Source organism: Chlorocebus sabaeus, chromosome 29 (assembly GCF_047675955.1).
Source record: "Chlorocebus sabaeus isolate Y175 chromosome 29, mChlSab1.0.hap1, whole genome shotgun sequence".
Taxonomy (NCBI): Eukaryota; Metazoa; Chordata; class Mammalia; order Primates; family Cercopithecidae; genus Chlorocebus; species Chlorocebus sabaeus.
In genome coordinates, this window is record NC_132932.1 from 244313 (window position 1) to 266066 (window position 21754).

At 48.3% G+C, this 21754-nt stretch overlaps 1 long non-coding RNA gene across 2 annotated transcripts in view; it reads left to right on the plus strand.

Annotated features, from left to right (window-relative positions):
- Positions 1-21754, plus strand: part of LOC140710659 (uncharacterized) — a 130875-nt gene that overhangs the window by 14439 nt on the left and 94682 nt on the right. Inside the window, exons 1-2 of one of the 2 annotated variants that reach the window (XR_012091756.1) lie at positions 16794-17372; positions 20238-20355. This is a non-coding gene — a long non-coding RNA (uncharacterized lncRNA). Of the gene's footprint in view, positions 1-16793; positions 17373-20237; positions 20356-21754 lie in introns of those variants that run through there. The other variant, XR_012091755.1, reaches the window with a different exon arrangement.

Below are 21754 nucleotides of genomic sequence, written 5' to 3' on the forward strand. Positions count from 1 at the left end.
CAGCCGTGAGGTGCTTGATGATTTGATAACATCAGCCACCTTCTGTCTTCTGTCTAATCACGGTACAGATTCTCCTACAAGGAAATGGATCTGGTTTCTTCCCGATCGTTGGAAGAAGCAGCCCGCCTAGGGACTGCACCGTCCTCTGCACTTTCACAGCGAAGCCTGTGTCCGTTTCCAAGGAGTATCACGTGTGTCATGGGAATCGCCTCCTTAATTCTTCCTGCTTTAGAGGGCTCAGGTAGCTCTGCCTGTTTCACCCGGGATGAGCAGCGGGTGGTCTCTGGCTGCTGTGGGACTAGGGCTTGGGGGTGCATCATCACATCCGGTGGCCTGCCAGGTGGGCATCATTGTCTTTTGCCTGTTGCCTGAGGGAGCTGTGATGCCATGGGGGTCATGCTTGTCAGGGCCAACCCAGTTCTTCCCGTGTGTACCTCTCCTGCTGGAGTGCCTTTCCTTATGATGACTTGTTGAATTAACGTGGAGAATGCAGAGAGGCTCTGGGCCTCTCTCTCCCGTTCTTACTCCCTGGAGCTGTGATGCCTGACAAGGGAGCCCATAGCCAGGGGCTTCTTTAAATTTAATTAGAATAAAGATTTGATTATATAGCTAAACACATTTGAAAAGAACTTCACAGATTAAATTCCAGATTCAACCCTTCAGGCCCAGTGGCCACGTTTTGGGGCTCAGCAGGTGTAGGTGGCTGTTGTCTTTCTGTGTTGGCTGAGCAGATTGGGGCATTTCCAGTTCAGCAGGCAACTCTCTTGCATGGCTTTGCCTGTGGTGAGGGCACCTAGGCTGGAGAGCCTCGTGGGGGATCCCTTAGGCCTCTGGCTGCAGCCAGGCTGCACGGTTCCTGTGCCCCGGGTCCTCTGCAGGCCCAGATGGATCCCACCACAGAGCCAGCACTGCTAGACTTGGGTACGGTGTGCAGACAGCAGAGGGTCACGTCCGGCCCTTGCAGGGGATGGGGTGACTGGCCTCCTTGGCCAGGCTCCTGTCTCCGAGTCTTCAGGGGAAATGCATCTACCATCCACCATCCACACCGTGCACCAGAGGAAAACTGCAGGCTTCTCTGTGGATGGTGACTTGAGATCATGCAGAGTGACTAGGTTTCCGCTCCTGACCAGCGTGGAACCTGATACCTTTAGGTGGAACCTGACATGCCTCCATGTGTACAATGCAAAGAGAATGCAGCATTGTCAGCTTGAATCCAGATGTGCTCCCGTTTTGAGGTGGAAGGTTCTGGGAGTATTGGCCATTGGTGATTGTGCTGCCGTGGAGGACTTTGAATGCAGGCACTAGTTTGGGATAACCCTGGTTTCCTGCTCCTGTATGTGGGCATCCCTGAATATCCCGGACTGGAGGAAGGCAGGGCAGATGGGAGGGTGACAAGAGGTGTCAGGTGTTTCCAGCTTTGGGGACTGATGCCATCAGATGGCCGAGATCAGGATGGTGGTGGCCAGGGACCAAAGCAGGGGTGCGTGGAAATGCCATGTTCTTTGGAGCATGGGGAGGACCTCTTGAACTCTATTCCTGGGCAACAGTTCTTCCATTCTCAGGAATCTGTGCCATTGTAATTGAGTAGCAAATTCTGTAGTTGCTCTAATTACTTACTGTTAAGTCCCCATCCCAATTACCATAAATTAGCAACAGTGATAACAGTTTGCCTGGTCAAACCTTACCAAGAAAAACCAGTGGAACTAGTTTTAGTTGCCTCCAGTTCCCTCCAAATCACATTCCTTAGCGGCTTGTGTCCCCACACTTGCTGCAGTTCGTCCTGGGCCTGGCAGGCACATTCCAGACATTCATATCTCCGCTCAGATGCAGGCGTGCACATTATTTATAGAAAATCGCACTGCGCTGTGATCGGCTTGAGCTGACGTTCTCTAGGTGGGAGGTGGAGGTTCAAAAGTTCTAATGGGATGAAATTAGAAATATGAATTTTAAAAATTCACGTGTTATGAACTCTGTTCAGTGATTTTCTCTGAAATGAGAGACTATTTGCAGATATTTGCAGGCAGTCAGCCTGCAGCTCTCCTTAGATCTGTGCTAGACCTCGATGCTGTCCTTTGGCCTCTTCCTGGGTGTGGGGTGCTCTGCTTGAAGCAAAACCAAAGGAAAGAACGTGGTCTGCATCACTACTGCAGCCAGCTCAACGCATACACCCACTAGGAGGGGGGTTTGATCTCTTAACATTTTAAATGCATTTAACATTAAACCAGCAAGTCAGCCAGTGCTTTCTGTAAACAAGCTGCCTGGCTCATGGGAACCTGGCACTTGACTTTTTGGAAGAGAGTACTTGCTTCTGTGGAGTGTCAATATTTGTCTCATTTCTTGAGACTGCTCAAAGTGATGAATGTGAGTAAATTAGAACTTTTTTTTTTGTAAATTGGGCCACAGAGCTCTCTAGGCACAGTCAGGGGAGTAAACGGCTGTGAAAGATGCCGCCTGATGTGAGCCATGGCCAGGCACTTTGGAACCTGGGATCCCATCTCCAGCCTTTCAAAGGACACAGACGAATATAAAATGCAGATGGGAGAGTTCATAATTTGGGCATCTCTGTTCTTTTGAAATCCAAGTGCAAAGAAAAAGTTTTGCCTTGAGGTCTTAACCCATATTTGCTTTTCTCCTGAGGTTTTAAAATTTTCTTAACTGCTTTTTTCTCCCCCGATCCTTGGGGAACTTCTATCTTCATATCTTCTTAAAAGATATGGTTAAATTCAACACTGAAATTTAAAAACATGCTTTCATATTTTTCTTTAAACTGATGTATCTGACATTGGTGAAGAACTAACTGGGAGTATTGGTTTATTTTTATTTTTTTGAGACAGTCTTGCTGTGTTGCCCAGGCTGGAATGCAGTGGCATGATCTTGGTTCACTGCAGCCTCACCTCTTGGTTCATGCCATTCTCCTGCCTCAGCCTCCTGAGTAGCTGGGATTACAAGTGCCTGCCACCATGGCTGGTTCATTTCTGTATTAGTAGAGATGGGGTTTCAACATGTTGGCCAGGCTGGTCTTGAACTCCTGACCTCAGGTGATTCGCTCACCTTGGCCTCCCAAAGTGCTGGGATTACAGGCACGAGCCACCACACTCGGCCTGGGATATTCTTGATTATAACTGTAACATATCCCTTTAATAAAAACAAAACAGAACAACAACAACAAAACAGCTGTCTGAAAAGTCTTGAAATTAAAGAGCTCAGTTGGACAGGGATTTGGACACCAGTTGAATGGCCCAGCACAAACCATAGTTACATGGGCCACTCGGCCTGTTAGATCCTTAGGGTATTTGAAGTCATGTGGATATTTGCATTTCTGCCTCTGGATATCGTGTTAGTATTCGGCTAGTGTTTGAGGGCCAGGCTCAGATCCGGGAAAACAAGAGCTCCTGCCCTCACGGCACTTCTCTTCCATGTGTGTGTGTTAGGAAAATAGAAAGCACAAGATATTTTTTTCAATGAGCTGGGAAGATGGAAAAACAAGCTTAAGATGTTTACTTGTTCAGAAGAAGGGAAGTGCAAGGAACACTCAGCTTTGCTGCTGCTGAAGGAGGCCCCTAGTGGAGGCTGTTTCAGAGGTGGGGTTTCTCTGAGAAAGGTGGTAAGAGGCAAATAGGATGCCCCATCTGGTTTGTCAGAGATGGGGGAAGTTAGTATCCCCAAAACGGCTTCAGCATTCTGGCAAAGCTTTGGAAAACCAGCTAGGGTGTGGGACCTTGTTGGCCGCTGGGTAGAAGGAAAACATTGCTGGTCCTGAGGACTGTACTGTTCTCCCACTGGTATAAATAACTATCTGAGGCTGGGTCATAAGGAAAATAAGGTTTAATCGGCATACAGTTCTGTGGGTTGTACAGGCTTCTACATCTGGGGAAACTTACAATCAGAGTGGAAGGTGAAGGGGAGGCAGGCATGCCTTCACATGGCTGGACGGGGAGAGAGAGTGAAGGGGAAGGTGCCATGCACCTCCTAACAACCAGATCTCAGGAGAACTATCATGAGGACAGCACTTGGGGGATTGTGCTAAACCATTAGAAACCACCACCATGAGTCAATCACCTCCCACCAGGGCTCACCTCCAACAGAGGGTTAGAGTTCAGCATGAGATTTGGGTGGGGACATAGAGCCACACCATGTCGTGCTTCCCATTCTTCTGCACGTGCTTTGCAAATGGTTCTGTCATTGGTTTTTGTTTCTGTTGATACATAATATTTTATTTTGTATCTGAAAAATACATATTTTCAGAGTGCATGTGATACCTTGATTCACCCCTATATTGATGAAATCTGTGTACTTGGGATGTCTTTCACTTTAAATAGTTTCTTTTCCTTGTGCTGGTTATGTTAAGTTATTCTCTCCTAGCTGTTTTGAAATACACAGTAGATGACCCACTGCCACCCCCCTGCTGATTTATCAATAGTAGGTCTCATGTTCCCATTAGGCTGTGTGTTTGTGCCCGTTACCAGCCTCTGCCCATCCTGCTTATGAGTGGGCTCTGCTGGGCCCTGTTGACCACCTACTCTTGGCCTCCACGAGATCTGTTCTCAGCTCCTGCTTATGAGTGAGAACATGCGCCGTTTCCTTGCTTGGCTCGTTTGCTTAACGTAATGTCCTCCAACTCCATCCATGCTGCCGCGGATGACAGGGCTCTCCGCTGTGTGGTGGAGTATTGCTCCTGTGTATGTTTGGGCCACGTTCCCTTCATCCACTGTTGATGGGCACTCAGGTGATTCCGGACCTTGGCTACTGTGGATGGAAGCTGAGAGCAGTCACTGGCTTTATACTCGGGGGACGTGAGCCACTTTGATGTTCTCAAGCAGCCTATCCCCAAAGCCCTCCGTAGAATGCCGCATTCGTTTGTACCCATGGCTTCTTCCACTAGGATGAACGGCTGGGAAGGGGCTTTGAGTGAACGCTTGGGTTTCTGTCTTTAATTGGTACCCAGCTACACTGGCCAAGCAGGGGTCCCAGTGACCCTGGACACTACCTCACATAAGGTCCAAAGATGCAGTTAGGTTCTTTTTTTAACTTAAAAAAAAATGCTTTTGACCTGGTTAAGCTATAGCATTATCAGTTAGAGTTTTTCTATATTGGAAAGGTGTATATTTTATTTTCTAAGAAAGAAAGAAATCCTGTTAAATACTCTAACCACAGATTAAATCGTGTCAAGGAAAGAGGTACTATTTTGGGGGAAAATTACCCCTTCATGTCAAAGATCAAGGAGATGACTTACATTGTTTAATTGAGTTAATTATGAAATCTTAAGTGGTTTTAAGAAGACGAGCTGTGGATGCTGCAAGACATGAGACTGATGCTGATTTAATGTTAGTCAGCCCTGACAGAATGTGGCTAATATTTAAAGCTTGCTCCAGTATTGCTTGATAGATTGTAAGTTAATGTAAAGATCTGTTTGACGCTTTTATTTTACAAAATATTATTGAGAAAATGTTTGACAGCCAAGGAACGGCCTTCAATCAATTTCTTCCTAATTTCTATCACCAGAAAATTTTGTCCTGTTAATTCCAGAATTTACTTTTGGAAAGTTCCCGTAAGTAGAGCAGAGGTATTGGTGGTTGAATGGTGACTTGAATTTAGGTTAGGATCGTTAAATATTTCATAGTCATGTTTGTCTTGGTGGTTTTAGCAATTTTATATTAAACTTAGAACTGTGAGTCAAACCAAATGTGTTCTTTTGCTTTTGTGATACTCCTTTGTATGACTATACTGGTAAAGAATGATAAAATGTGTATTGGGTATTTTTTCTGTGTAGATATTAGGATTTTTAGGGGAACAAATTAATCATTCTTCTAATGTACACTGTGCTGTGTGTTGGGTCCTTTGTATATTAGTTGAATCACTATAATGAGGACCACTTGAAAGTCTGTTTCTATACTAGATCTTTTATATGTTGACTTGTGTTATGCAAAATCCTTCATCCTCTAAGAAGACTAAGCAATGGGTTGGAGGAGAGATTTAATCACCCATTAGGTCTATTCCGAATGCCCAGAATTGAATGCAAGTACTAATTATGTTTTTGAAGTGGTGTGTGTGTGTGTATGTGTGTGTGTATGTGTGTGTGTGTGTGTGTGTGGTGGACTCCTTTTTAGGTCATGGGAGGGAGGTAAAGCAAAGATGAGATTTGCTGATGAACATTTGTGCATATGCTAGTGGACAAGTCATATGACTTGACTGCACCTGCATACTCTGATTTTGGTTTCGTTAGTGTCCGTAGCCACAAGCCTCAGCCGCCTCTGGGACCCACCCTGAGGGGCTGTGGTGAGGGTTATTACAGAGTCGTGTGTCTTAGTGAATGGCACAAATGGCCTTGTGGGCCTACTTTGGCTTTGTTTGAACCTGTAGAATGTTAAACTAAGTTTAACATTTTGAGGATTATAAATTGTGATTCTTGTCTAAGAGGAGGTTTTTGTTGTCTCTGAAGACAGGAGCCATAATACAGATGGTCCCTGGCTCACAATGGTTACATTTGTGATTTTTTTTTCAACCTTGTGATGATGTGAACTAGTCACACTCAGTGCATTGTTTGGCCTAAGTCAGGGAGCATATGTGCTCATAAAAGTAGAGACGATCTCATAGATACCATGAGATATAATGTCTCTGATGTTATAGAGATACGATGAAAACAATCAAGTGGGACTTGGAAGCCTTGGAGGGACTCACATGGGCGGTTCCTGGAATGCAATCCTGAGCGCCACTGGCTTCTGGATGTGACATCTGTGCCTTCTGCTTAGCCCAGTGTGTTATTGGCTGCTCTCGAGGGCAGAGTGGTCCAGCATTCCTGTGTTTAGGTGTTTGAGCTGCCTTAAGAGGCTAGGTCAATTCTCACTGGTGTCTTCAGGGCTTTAGGCCTTCTGAACAAGCAGGAGGAAGGGCGACTTTGTAGAGCTTTGGAAATCTCAACAGACTTCAGGGCCATCCCCCTAGGCAGGAGAGAGCCCCACTGGAGGCGAGCAGGGTGCCGTGCCGGCCTGTGCTGGGCCCAGGCATGTACGGACGTTGTGAGGGCCACAGGACACAGATCGGTCTTGGTTCACAACTGGTGTCGATGGCCACGCAGCATTTCTGCCAGGTATATGAGTGCGGGGACTTGGGTTTTGGTGTGTGCGTCCTGGTTGCCTAGTTGCTTGGAAGACCCCTATTCAGACACCAGCCTGAGTCACCGTGACAGGCCTCCTGCTTCATACGCCACACGAAAGCCGTGGCGTCGGTCACTGACACCCACCAGCTGTCAGATGTGCGTGTGTATCTTCCTTGGTCTCGTGATGGGTCTTGTTTTGAGGTTATAGTAAACGTTCTTTACGAGGGGTTTTGTATTTTTTATGTTGTTTGCAAGGAGACAGCAGGGAGTGCTTGAGGAGTGAGATCCCCTTTCCAACCAATGCAATTTCAGATCCCAGCAGGTAATTAAGGCAGCGGAGCTGTGGGATCACCTTTCCAACCAATGAGAATTCAGATCCCAGCAGGTAATTACGGCAGCGGAGTGGGTGGCAGAACCCTGAACTGTGGCTGTTTCTGGTGTCTTGCCCCGCGGACAGAGCGTGCTGGGGCCTCCGTGGTCCTCTGTGGGGTGAGTGGAGCGCATGAGCTGGGTGCTGCTGGGCCCTGGCTGGCTCCCCAGCTCGGGGTTTATGCAGGACTCGTTAGACAACTTGGAACCCAGAAAGCAGCACGAGGAGAACGGGACTGTGCCTTTCTGGATCGTTGGTGCTTCCCAGTCTCAGACACTGAGCAGGCTCTGAGGGGTCTCGCCGGGAAGACTTGCACAGTTGGCCCCCAGGGTGGAGTGGGGCTGCAGCGGGTCTTGCAGGAGCTGGAAGTGGGGGTGAATGTCTCGCAAGTGGGACCTTTCAAATGGGCCCAGTAGGATGCATCCGTGGAAATGGTGCCACCTAACGCAGGGCTGCGGCTAGCAGGGCCTGAAAGACTACAGCGGGCTCTGTTTCTGCTCTCTCTCTCGAGTCTCTGCACGGTTTTCCTTGGTTTTTGTCTGTTTGGAGGACGCTTCCCCCTTTCTTGGGCTTACCTAGCCTTCTGAGCTTCCTTGTTGAGTATGACAAAGCCCTGAGAATCATTTTTATCGCATAATTGTGTTATCCTGGTGGCTGGATAAATGACCTGCAAATGTGGGTGACTCAGTAGCTCTGAGGGTGTTCAGTATGCAAGACAGAGGTGGGAAGGAAATGTTCAGGCAGGCATCAGAGGATCTGTTCTCTGCTTCACACTGGGGCCTTGGTTTGCTGACAGTCTTCACACTCAATCCAAAATGGGGATAATGAAGTCTCACGGATTCGGCTTCAGCTGAGAGCTGCCTCCAGCACAGTCTTGTGTAAGTAACAGTTTCTATGTTTGGTGCGAAGGGCCGGCGTCAGTAGATCTTATTTGTGGTGGTGCTTATGGTGGGTTTTCCGTAAGGAATTTAGACTTTATTCGCTTTGGCAAGGGAATCCTGAGTGATAAATTGGAAGAATGTTTCAGGAAATTCTGGAACCTGCAGTGAATCTGGAATCGGTATGAAATTGAGATTTGGATTGTCACGATTTCCTAATGCTACCCCGAAACCCAGTAGTTGAGACAGTCGTAGAGCTTCAGTTGTGCTGCCCCGGTTCCCCATTTTAAAAGGAACACGTTGCTTTCATCTAGAATGTTCTGAGCTCTGAGTGCTGCCGGCAGAGTGACCAGCTCTCTGCATCAGAGGGGAAGCCAGGGCTGTGCTCAAGGCGTCACAGCAGCTGGGAGCTGACCCTGGACTTCAGGCACGTGTGATGCTGACCATTTTCTGTAATTTCCAAGGGTGTAGTGGTCTCCTTGGCCCTTTACAGTCTTCTGAAGCTTTTGATGTGTCTGTACTTTATAGATTTTTCAGAAGTAGACAGCATTTTCCCACACCCTTGGGCTGAGTTTCATCAGAGGCTGGTGTGTGGGAAGCACCACACCCACATTCTGACAGGGAAAACTCTGGTGCCCAACTGAGGTCAGAGTGGAAATTTGTTCTTCCTTCCCTCCAGTCTGGTCCAGCTGCTCCCTGCTTGGCCAGAAGAAAATCATGCTTATCCAAGTCGTAGGCAAACCCCCGAAGTCAAACATTTGTCTTTTCTTTAATAGGCCCATTTAGTTTATAAGGGATGATAGGTAGAGAAATGTCTTTTAGGGGAAAATTAATTTCCTTAATTACAGAGAACTTTTTGGATAAAAACTGCAATCAGGAAGCTATTTTGTAACAAGATCTAGTTAAATACTACTGTGGAAAGCTCCTTATATTTGATCTTAAACTTGGGCCCTGTGTGCGTGTCCGCACGCTCGTGCTCATGACGCCAGGCGCAGATGTGAACTACAGGCACAGTACATACTTTCTGGTTGCTTTTTTGAAAGTCTTATTGCTTGGCCTCTCCGACTCAAATGTTGAGTTACGTTGATTCTGTTCAGAATGTTCATCCCTCCGTCTAGGGTCCAGTCGTCTTTCAGGGTGGAACCGTCTTCCTCATCTCTGTCTCCTACAGTATCGTATATTTAATAGTCAAATATTTATAGGTTACATGGGTACATGGGTGACTGATCTGTTCATTAGGAGGAAAACGATGCCAATTTTCACATCATTATAATGCACTTGTTAAATGATTGTTAGTATAATGAAGTTTCCATGGCAAAAGAGGTTTTGCAGATGTGAGTGTAACGGACAGTGAGATGGGGGAGGACCCTGGGTTGTCCAGGTGGGTGCAGTGTTTTCACATGTGCCTTGATGAGAGGGAGTACGAGGGTCTGCCTCAGAGGAGGAGACCTGAGGACGAGATAGAGGCCAGAGGGCTGTGGGGCTGAGGGCGAGTGTGGGGCAGGGGCCTGAGGGGTGCAGGGCTGAGGCCGGGGCAGTGGTAGGAGGGGTGTGGGTCTGTGAGTCAAGCTGCATGGTGGCCTCTATGAATTGGGAGACTCCAGGCAGGAATACAAGCTACTGACCCCTTGACTTCAGCCCTGGGACTCCTGACTTCCAGGGCTGAGAGGAAGTTTGCATTTGTGGTAATTTGTTGCAGCAGCAAAAGGAAGTTAATGCATTGTATCTGTTCTTCACCTCCAAACCTTTGAAAAGTAACCCTGTTGTATTGGCCTTTTGTGTGCCCTAAATTCTAATGAGATGGTTTGTAGGAAATAATGGACACAAACGATGGCAGGACAAAAAGTTGGACAGAAACAGTGTCTTCTGTGGTTCTGTAGTTTGGGTCTGTGAAGTTAGATTTCGGTCAGAGAGTGTGTGGTCTTGTTCAGCATATACCTGGAGTACTTGTTCAGAGCTCCTTGGGGGGTGGTCTTTAACACTGTTAGGATTAAAACTCCAAGCACATCAGGGCCAGAGTTCCTGAGTCAGTGTTAGGCGACCTTTGAATAAGAGTTGGCATGTAGAATCTGTCCATTTTTCTAGTATGAAGCAGCAAAATCTTTTTTTTTATTTTTTGAGGTGGAGTCTGTCACCCAGACTGGAGTACAGTGGCGAGGTCTTGGCTCACTGCAACTTCCACTGTCTGTGCTCAAGTGATTCTCCTGCTTCAGCCTCCAAATTGTATGATTTATTTTCCGGTTTTATTTACTAGTATGTGAAAACTCTGCAAACTTTATTAATACAAAAGACATGCCAGAACTTAGGAGAATCTGGCATTTTCCCATGCAAATTAGTAGTGATGTGGAATTCCTGAGCTGCTTTGGTTTTATAAGACATGGGGCGGATTCTTTGCCTAATTTCTGTGGAGCTAACAATTGTTAATCACCCAGCACTCTTACCTCCCCCAACAGCTCAGGTGAGGGGGGTGTTATCCCCACTGTCGTGATGAGAGGCAGGAGACTGAGGCTTAGATGAGCAGGTGACACATTACTGTCCAGCCCCACCCACCCTGTAGTTTCCTGCCATGGCTCAGTTATCTTCCCGCAAGAAAGGATAGACACCCTGGTGCTGGGTAGAATTCCTTGTGAACCCCTTTCCATCCTCCAGGGAGTTCTTGCTTTACAGTGGTGGCTCGTGGGGAATCCTCTGGCCCACTGAGAAAAGTGACTCATGTTGTGACATTACTGCCTCTGTCCGGTTGCTGTTGATTAGGTGATTTGTAAAGAGACATTTATTGCTCACAGCTCTGGAAACTGGAAAGTCCAAGATCAAGGCAGTCCAAGGTCAAGGCACCTGCACATCTGGTGTCCCAGGGCCTGTGGCTTACAGATGGTAGCATCTCACCGGGTCTTGCGTGGCAGCGGTCATGTCGTCAGAACTCACATGGTGGAGGAGCAGGAGGGCTCCTCCAGACCTCCCAACAAGGACACCAACCCCAGTCCTGAGAGCAGGACCTCCCAAAGGCCCCAGCTCTTAATGTATCCTGTCGGAGATGGTTTCAGCATGAGGTTTTGGGGACATTCAGGCCAGAGCCATTGCTCTGCTGTGGTGTTAGGGCTGCATGGCATCATTACTGCAGCAGAGCCACAGCCTTCTCATCTGCATTTGCTGCAGGAGGAAGACGCAGGTGCCTGTGAAAGTTGGGGTTCGGTGCAAGAAGTGGAGACCCTCTGGGGAATCTTAGCAGGAGGAACTTAAGGGCTTTGAGAACTGACACTTTAGGACTGTAGTTTTCTTCAGACTGTAAAAACCTTGGTGTGTGACAATACTGAACATTGCCTGAGCCCTGTGATCCTGTAAAACAGTGATGGTTAAGACACTCCCCCTCCCCACAACTGCGCCCCCACTTTTACTGCAAGAAGCCCCTTCCCATGTGGCTAAGGCTGACTGGCGGATGATCATTTACCGAGGACAAGGCCAGATACAGGCCTGCAAACCCCCCTTCTCTGCCTTATAAGTGATTAGCTAAACTGCCTGTTCCCACTAATCAATCACCTCCCACCTTGAAATGGTTCTTCGTGGTGCGGTTGCGCCTAGGGGGGTGGACTTGTCTTTGGCTGTCGCCTTCCACAGACGACAGTTAGGGTGGGCAGGAAAGAATTCTCTGCTACAGGTCTGCATTCCAGGCTGTTTCCAGAAGTGGGAATTCTGGTGCCCTGGAGTCTGGGAATGGATTTCTAGTGTCCCAGCTTCAGATGGAGTTGAAATTGAGTGAGGCAACCCACCACACCCATCTGGAGCCAGGAACTAGAGCCATTTTTAAAGTGGCAGTTTCTCCATAAGATTACCCAAAAAATGTGCTCAGCACGTTTCTTTCTTTCTCATATGCATTTGGCCATCTAAAATGGGAATGGCGGTTTTTGGAAGCATGGATGTAGTTTTAAATTTTGAGTATTGTAAACCTCAATGTAGCTTCTTAAAATGTTTGCCTGATTATCTGGAGATTTACTAAACCTTTGGAGTGGTAATATGAGTTGATCTATATGACTTTGCTTTCTATGATGCAATGAAAGTACTCTAATTAAAACCTCTGCAGTTGGGTCAGCACGCGATTGGCCAAAACACATTCTGCTTGGGTTTCTTTAACCAAACAAGGGAATAGAGTGTAGGCTGAAGTGGCAAATTCATTTCAGAGCATGCCAGAGCTCTCAGTGATTGAGCAGCCTTCTCAGGTGAACGTGTAACGTGCCGTGAATCTTGGCAAGCCTGGCTACTGATGTGTGCACGTGACACCACAGAGCCACACCTAGGAAGATGTGGTTTCTGTAACAAGCTTTGGAAAACCAAAGTTCAACTTAATTATCCAACTTTGTTACAGAAAAAGCTTAGACCAGATAGCCAAAGACCTGATTGTTTCATGGTTGAGACATGGTTATAAAATTGCCCTTACTTGGTGCCAATCAGTGTTGGTCCACAGTGATACTCTTCCAACCTCACTGAATAGTTTGGACACTGATATGAGACTGTGAAAATCTCCTTAAGGTGAAAAGGGCTCTGGGGCACCCGGGAATGTCCACATACCCGTGGCCATTCCCCTATAAGGTGGAGAGGACGGCTGGGTCACGCGGGAGCATCAGCACACCCGTGGCCATCCTCTTTAAGACGGAAAGGGCTGCTGGGGTGCCCCGCAATATCTGCACACCCGCGGCCATTGTGGCTGTCCCCCTTTCTGCTCAGTCACCTCTGTGTTCCCGCATTCAGGCTTTGGGACACTCATGAACAGCTCGTCCCCTGTACTGGTGAGGAAGGAGTGGGAGGTTGTTCTGAGGCTCTGTCACTGTCTGCCCTGTCATGAGCTGGGCAAGGCAGTGGCAGTGACCCTGGAGGAGTCTGGTCAGGGAGGGCTCCGGCAGGAAGTGCTGAGGCTTGAAGTGGCTCTGCCAGTCGTAACCAAATGTCTTCCCTCTTATTTCCATGATTCCTTCTAGTTCTGCACCTTGCACTGCAGTGTCTCTGTGTATCTATAAATACATGTGAGTTATGATACAGCTGTCTCTTTCTCCTCTGTCTGGGGCTGGGCCCAGGGAGTGAAGTGCAAGACCCCCTTACTGCTGGATGCCCACCAGCACGAGGCACTGCCTGCCCTGCTGATAAATGCCTACAGCGAGTCCTGGAAGCCTCCTTCTGAGCACCTGGCCTGTTAACGGTGTATATGGGAGACAACTGAGCTCCCCTTGCCCCACCCTGAGCAGAGACTAGGGAGGTGGCGGCAGCACTGCCTCCATGGTGCATCCTTGGTGCATGGAGGAAAGTGTGTTCATGCTTAAAACACAGCCCATCCTCTCAAAAGCAGGGTGACAACCACATTTACTTCTGGAATCTTAAAAAAGGGCCTGTCTCTTTGAGAGAAGAACGTGGCATGTATGTGTGTACCTGCTTTGTGTTTTTTTTGAGACTATTTCCCTCTGTCACCCAGGCAGTGCGGTCACCAGGAGTGCGGTGGTGCGATCTCAGCTCACTGCAAGCTCTGCCTCCCGGGTTCATGCAATTCTCCAGCCTCAGCCTCCCAAGTAGCTGGGACTACAGGCACCCGCCACCACGCCTGGCTAATTGTTTGTATTTTTAGTAGAGACGGGGTTTCACCGTGTTAGCCAGGACGGTCTCGGTTTCCTGACCTCGTGATCTGCCCACCTCAGCCTCCCAAAGTGCTGGGATTATAGGTGTGAGCCACCGTGCCGGGCCGTATGTGTGTACCTCTTTACAAGTCTTGCCCGACCTTTGCATTTAAAAATTATTGAAAAACTTAAGGATGTAACTGACAAGAACTTTACAGGTTTCTCCAAGTAAAAATTTGGAAAAGTTAAGTGAACCCATAATGTGTTTTATTTCTATGAGTCCCACACTTGGATTTTTAAATGTGGGCAAAACATCTGTATGTTCTTCAGCCTGATTTCCGTGGAATCGTAAATGAAACCTGCTGAAGTTGCCGTGCGGATTTTGTTACGTGGCGGTGACAAGTGGGGCTGATCATCAAACAACTGGAGGGATCCTCGTCCTTTCTGTGCTCCTGTTGGACACTAGGCACGTGCTTGGGTGTTTTCTGTGTGTGTGGACAAGATGAGGACAGAATTTCCAGATTCACACGGTGGTATCTTCTCCCTTTTCTGTTAAAACGTGTCTTCTGCTGCTTCTACATAGACCAAGTGTTTCTTTCTCTTGCCTGTCTACATAAACGCTGTTTAACAAAAACCGTATTATAGACATGTGAAGCTGAATTCCACATGATAAAGCAGATAGAGATGACTGAGTATACTGTTTTGTGGAAGGAAGGTTTAAAATGATTTTTAACTTTTTCCCTGAAATAGGGAATACTTTTAACTTTTTCCCTGAGATAGGGAATAATGAAATGGGAAAATAATTTTCCCATGTAATTGTTAGATTATATTGAATTATTAGATTATTCATGTATTGCAAGGGAAAAAGGAACTAGATCACCCCATGTACTCAAATGAAAATTTAAAGGGTATGGGCGAGTTCATTTGAACTCCTTTAATTTGTTTTTGTTTGCTTGTTTTTGACAGTCTCACTCTGTTTCTCAGGCTGGGTGTAGTAATACAATGACAGCTCACTGCAACCCCAACCTTCTAGGCTCATGTGATTCTCCTGCCTCAGCCTCCCCAACGGCTGGGATTTACAGGCGTTAACCACCACACACAGCTTATCACCTCTTGGAGACTAGCTTTGAGTTTGGGCATTCATTGAACTATATTTTGGTTAATTCTCAAAGTTTGTCACTGTTTATCTTTAATTTGCTAAAAATCTACATGTATTGTAAAATGCGTTACATTTCCTTAGCATTCACGGATTCCCCGTTAGTGGGGCAGAGACACAGAAGGGCAGAAGGCGTTCGGACATCATCAGGGTTGCAGTTGAGTCCTTGCCCCGAACACACTGGAGCTCTGGGCTCTGTGGCCCCACGGGGGTCCTCTGTCCACTGAGGGGGCCGGGTTACCTGGAAGGTCCCTCCAGCCTCTGCAATTTTGCCCTTTTCAGGTTAACATCTCATTGTTGTCCTGGACAGCACTGCCTTTCGTTCACTGACCCACAAGTGAACAGCTGGTCAGTGGCCAGTGCTGCTTCCTTCAGCTGGGAGGTGGTGATGTGATAACACTTCCGTGGAATTTGGTTCTTGGTGTATTAAGGGTTCAGTTGTATGTTTATTTTTATTTTTATTTTATTTTATTTTATTTTATTTTATTTATTTATTTTTTTTGAGACGGAGTCTCGCTCTGTCGCCCAGGCTGGAGTGCAGTGGCGCAATCTCGGCTCACTGCAAGCTCCGCCTCCCGGGTTCACGCCATTCTCCTGCCTAAGCCTCCCGAGTAGCTGGGACTACAGGCGCCCGCCACTGCGCCCGGCTAATTTTTTTTCTATTTTTAGTAGAGACGGGGTTTCACCATGATCTCGATCTCCTGACCTTGTGATCCGCCCGCCTCGGCCTCCCAAAGTGCTGGGATTACAGGCGTGAGCCACCGCGCCCGGCCTGTATGTTTATTTTTAATCTGCACCTCTGAATTGGTCTTTTGATTGCAAAGAGATTGCTTACTGGATTTGTTTCTGAATATTTCGTGGATAACAGGAGAACCTTGGTTATCTGTGTGTTCATTTAATGTGTTTTTGCCTGGCATTTATTTGGGTGTGTTAGCCCTTAGCCCACTTTCTGTGTGTGGTGGAGTCATTGAAATCATTTATGTGAAGTGTCTCTTCTATTAAGGCCAGAGGACGTGGGGTGGTGTCTCCCTAAACTAGGGGGAAATGGCATTGTTCTGCCCTCCTCCCTGGGAAAGCTGGTGTTTCCAGGTCTCTGAACTTGGCTCCCACACTGGGAGAGTGGCTGTGGCTTCTGGAGCCCGTTTTGTGCGGGACTGACTCCTTCACTTGCTTTATTCCTCACTGTCTTTGCTGCTTTATGACGCAGGGATGAGGGAGTTGGGCCCAGGGGCCTTGACTATGCCTGAAGGACCCGATGCAGAAAACTCCTGGTGGGAAGGATGTTCCTTGAGGGCAGCTTTTGGAGTCTTTTCCTACTTTTAACTGAGAAGCAGCTATTCACATGGTTCTATTCTGCTGGTATGTTTCAAAATAATTGGCGTAGAGTTGCGAAGATGTCCGAGACACCCATGATCCACTCCGGGCCAGTGCCGGGCATTGTGCTCAGATGCCTTCAGACCGCATTCACATGCCAAAGATTCTTGCTTGGTTATTCTCAAACTTATGAGAATCTAAAACGCGAGGCACGGTATGGATTTTCTTTTGAGCCCCCATGACTTTGCCTTGTATTTTGGGCATGAATGACTTCATCAAGGGGAAAGAATTTGAGGAAGGAGCCTCTGAGGCTAGGAGGGGGTGGGAAGGGACGGGGGGAAGAGGAGGGAAAAGGCAAGGAGCTGTAGAGAGAAGAGCCAGGCTGGGGCTGGGGCATCTCCCCATGATGCTCCCCTACCCCTGGCGCGAGGCCCCAGGGACTGACTGATTTTCCCACAGGAAATGTGCATGATTGCGTGTCTGTTTTGTGGGCTGGCCATTTGGATTGAGGGAATGTCTGTGTTGTGATTCCTTATAGATTCAAAGGTTGGAAAGGTTTGTGCTCAATACAGGGGTCTCTTGGTGCGATGGGAAATGTGATCGCAGCCGCCTTCAGGGTGGGGAGAGCCCTTGAGGCCTTCAGTGGTGGCCGGTGTTGGCCTTCGCTTTCCTGGGTGAGCTGCCCTCAAGGTGGGAAGGGAGGCCCTCGGTGGTGGCCGCTGTTGGCCTTAGCCTCCCTGGGTGAGTGCTGTTCCATCCCCAGCTCTCCGACTCCTTGCCTGGCACCTTCCTCGTTGGAGACCGTGATCCATGAACTTTTTCCACGCGTGTCCTGCAGACTAGTGCTGACTGCAGGTTCAGGAGTGGTCAGAGGAGGCCAGAGGAGGCCCTCGTGATGCGAAGCTAAACGTTTAATGATGGCGCTGTTGAGTGCATGAGCCGCGTCAGCCCAAGAGTCTGGGTAAGAGGGAACCTTGGGGTGTGGAGGGAAGACTGGACAGATGGGTGCTTTCCTCGGCCCCCGGGAGCACGACCAGGTCTGTGCTCAGACCTCCTGGTTTCTCCCATATTTCCATAAATAGCAAGGGAAGGACTTGGGGGCACCCAGGGACCTCAGGGGTATAAGCTGTGTCCTCTCGTGGCCCCAGTTGTGGCCAGTGACGTTATTCTCTTTAACCTCAGGCTTATTTTCTATAAAAACACAAAGGGACAGAAGTAGTTCAAGGGCCTCTAAAGACTTATGTAATTGTTAAGAGGCCTAATTTTATGCTTTCTTATGTATTAAGAGCAAATCATGAAACAAACTCATTTCTGTTTGAAGAAATCTTTACTGCTCTCATTTTTGTGGCAAGCAGCATTGATTCTTTGCTTAGTGAGCGTTAGTGCCCTCCTGCCTAGTGCTGCTGCCTGGTGTGTCCTCGCACACACGTCTGTCCATTGGTCTCCGTTCACCTTTCCGCCTAGAATTGTAGTAGGGGTGCTGGGATCTTAGGGCTAGAAAGAAACTCTGAAGACCACTTTCAGGGGCGGCTTTTAGTCAGGGCTTCCAGAGAGACAGCCAGCCGGGTGTGCGTGTGTCTCCAGGGCGAGGCTTGTTGTAGGGGCTACAGTGTCCAAGAAGCCCCAGGACACACAGCCTGCAAGCTGGAGTCCTGGAAGGGTGTGGCTTGAAGACTTGAGAAGCGGAGGGTGCAGATCCCACCCGGGTCTGAGGAGCTGAGACCCAGGAGCACGGGCTGCAGAAGACAAATGTCACTGGCCCATCAGCCAGACAGGTGGAGTGAACCCAGTTTTCCCCGCCTTGCTGTTTTACTCGGGCCCTGGGTGGATAGGGTGGTGCCCCCCACACCGGCGAGGATGGGTCTCCACTCAGTCCAGAGGCCAACATGCATCTCACACAGAAATAATGCAGAACCAGCCATCTGGGCACCCTAGGCACGCTCAGGTTGATGCACAAAACCAACTCCGTGCGTGGCCCTGACGTCTGCGTGTTCGCATCACTCCACGCACATTACTCGGTCGTCGCCTTGGTGAGTTTGTAAGCTCATTGTGTGGTTCTGGGGCTCTTTGTCCCGGGTGGTAGTGGTAGTGATGTCATCACCACCCAGCTCAGGTATGAAAGGTGATGGCACCAACGGCTCCTTGTTTCTCAGACACTTGAGCGGGTGCTCTGTGCAGCCAGTTCCACCTGCAGCAGCATCTGTTCCCTATGCCGATTCCATTCGGAGTATGTGCCTCCCTTCTGTTGAGGGTGCAGCCTTCTTTCAGGGAAGAACTGTGTCCTGTTCGCCTATATCTCCTGTTGTGTATCTCATGGCTGAATAAGTAGCTATAGGATACCTCGGTGGCTGAATGATAAGTTCATTGGAAAGAAAACTTTATAATCTTTTTTTCTTTTTGGGATGGAGTTTCACACTCAACGCCCAGGCTGAAGTGCAATGGCACGATCTTGGCTCATTGCAAACTCTCCCTCCTGGGTTCAAGTGATTCTCCTGCCTCAGCCTCCCAAGTAACTGGGGCTACAGGCGTCTGCCACCATGCCTGGCTAATTTTCGTATTTTCGTTAGAGAAGGGTTTTCACCATGTTGGCCAGGCTAGTCTTAAACTCTTGACCTCAGGTGATGCACCCACCTCGGCCACCCAAAGTGCTGGGATTACGGCCATGAGCCACCACACCCAAGAACTTATTACCATTTTTTAAAAAATCATAATGGGCTTGTTAAATGCTTACATTAATGTTTATTTTTAAAAATGTTATCTGTGACCTTTTAGCTTTTCATAGCACTTCTCGTGTGAGTATTTTAAAAAGGCCCTTTAGTCGTGGGGGAGAAGCGGTTATCCCTTTCAGCAGAGGGAGATGGAGGAACAGGCCCTGGTGGGTCTGAGCACAGGCAGTCACCCCAGCCTTGGTGCTTGCTTAGGTCTGTTCTCCGTTCACCGTAGCCGCATCCACTCTCATTGTCAGCTTAAAAATAAGCTTTTTCCTCTTTCTAATCAGAACAGTTAGTTTGTTAACCATCACGTTAAGGTATCGAGAATGATGGCTTTCAGGCCTCAGATATGACACAAGTAATAAATGCAGCTGACCCTGAACCACATAGGTTTTGAGCTTCGAAGGAACACTTATGTTAATTATTTTCCAACCAAACCCTTACTGAAAACACCTGGCTTTGTGGAGGGCCGACGTTTCCTACATGCGGTTCCATAGGGTGGCCGTGGAGTCCTGTGGATACGTAGATTTGGGTAAACTCGGGGGGTGTTCTGGAATCCATGTCCCTGTGTATACAGAGGGACAACTGCAGCTTTTTAAAAGTTTGTGTCCTGCCTTATCCTAAAACGGCTCCAAGGTGGATGCAAAATTATTTCATTTTTTTGATTTTCTTGGTGGGATATTGATGTTTATTCTTCAGTGTCTAAAATCCTGAGTGAACAGAGTTACCACTTCAGGAACAAAGCCAGTCTGGAAACACATACTGAGATATCCACCTCTTCTTCATGGTTTCACAAAAGGCCATGATCATATTTTATTCAGTTGAACTGTAGGAAACTGGCAGTATTTGCTGTTTTTGGCCTACAAAATGGCAAGTGCGTACGATATTAAAAACAAAGGCTTCCTGGATGGGGAAAATAGGAATCGGTAAGAACCTGAAGTTGTCTGTCATGGCCTCTGAGTCACAGGTAAATAAACCTGCGTGAGGGGAAGTTGGTTGTACAGTATTTTCCTTCTGTTTTGAGACTGTCAGAAAAAGGTCAGTTCCATTGCGTTGGGTCCCTTTGCCTCACCTTTGCTGCATAGGGGATTTGCCATTATACCTCTTGTTTCCAGTGCCCAAGAGGCTGATGCCATATAGAAGACCTGCAGGTCGGTGGATGTGAAACAGGCATCGGACACGCTGTGCACCTTGGGACGCATCTGAGAAGTGCGTGCTTGCGGCAGGTCTGAGGTGAGGGTGTGTTCCATCTCCTCTCCCTTCTCTGGCTTTTCAGGCCTTTGAAGTTGGTCCTGGAAAGTGAAATTAGTTAATGCTGATTTAAGCTCCAGGTCAAAGCCGGGGGGCCGAAGAGACCCGCCCTTCACTAGGGGTGTGAAGCATTGGGCCCTCCCATCAGGAGGCAGCAGGTACTCGAGAAAGCCCCACATGCCCTCCAGTTCCCTTATTTTGAAATTTTTTGTACTCGGCCATGCCGGGTCATTTTGGGAGGTAAATGGGGCGTTCACATGGGGGTGTGCAGTATTGTTAGGTGTCAGGTGTGAGAGTTGAATTTGTAGAAGCTGTGCGGATAGGAAAGGGCGTGGCAGGGAGTGCTGTTTACAGGGAGCAGATTTAACGTGAGGTCTGTGCTCTGCCTGGGTCCATGTCTGACCGGTGTCTCCCAGTCTGCAACAGGACGTTCACGTGACTCGGCGCCATCGTCCCACTCTGTGTAGACGTCTGAGGATCTGTCCGCAGCTGCTCTGTGAGAATGAGTTGTGATAATTAACTGAGAAACAGTGAACAAATCCTGAATTTGTTAGCACTGGTTCCACGGCCACTTCTGCCGTGGTTGGAGTCATTCATAATAAAGTGTGCTGGACTCCTATGCAGAGCTCTGAATTTCAGAGGCCCTTTAACTTGGCAGCTAACCAGCCGCTTCCTTCAGAAGACATTTGAGTCCCCTTTACCTACCAGGGTGACTCTGGGAGTTTGAAGATGAGTGAGACAAGCCCTCCGTGTCTTGTGGATTTTGCTGTCCAGAGGGGAGACAGATGTGGATGGTGAAGGGGGCCCTATCAGAGGTCAGCGCATGTCAGTTTTGTTTCTTCAGCACTTGCTATGTTCAGGCGGTGCCCCGGGCCATGTGCAGAGCATCTGGGGACCCTGCCCATGGCATCCCAGGCACAGCTAACATCTGTGCCATCTTCGTACTTGGCCTGAGTTTTGGGGAAGTACCGAGGATGGCTTCTGCCTTTGCTGGAGAGAGTTGGAAGTCAGGGCAGCCCTCCACAAGGAGATGATCGCCAGCTGATTCCTCAAGAAAGAGAGGTGGTCCCCACATGGGCAAAGCAGGGCAGCATGCACAGACCTGGGTGTGGGGTCTGGGGCATGTGCATCTGAGTGGGGTCTGCTGGGAGACAGCAGGGGTGAGGTGTGAAGGCAGTTGGAATTGACAGGATAAATTATCACTAAGGCGATGCTGGGAAAACATAAAATTGGGACTCTCTGGGGTAAACGTGGACTTAGGGTGACCCTGGGCGTGGGTGTTTTCAGGCTCTGAAGGCAGAGATTTAAGAAACTGGGGCAGAGCTGAGCCCCAGATGAGGATGAAGACCACCCTTGGGATGTTAAATGAGACAGGGGTGGA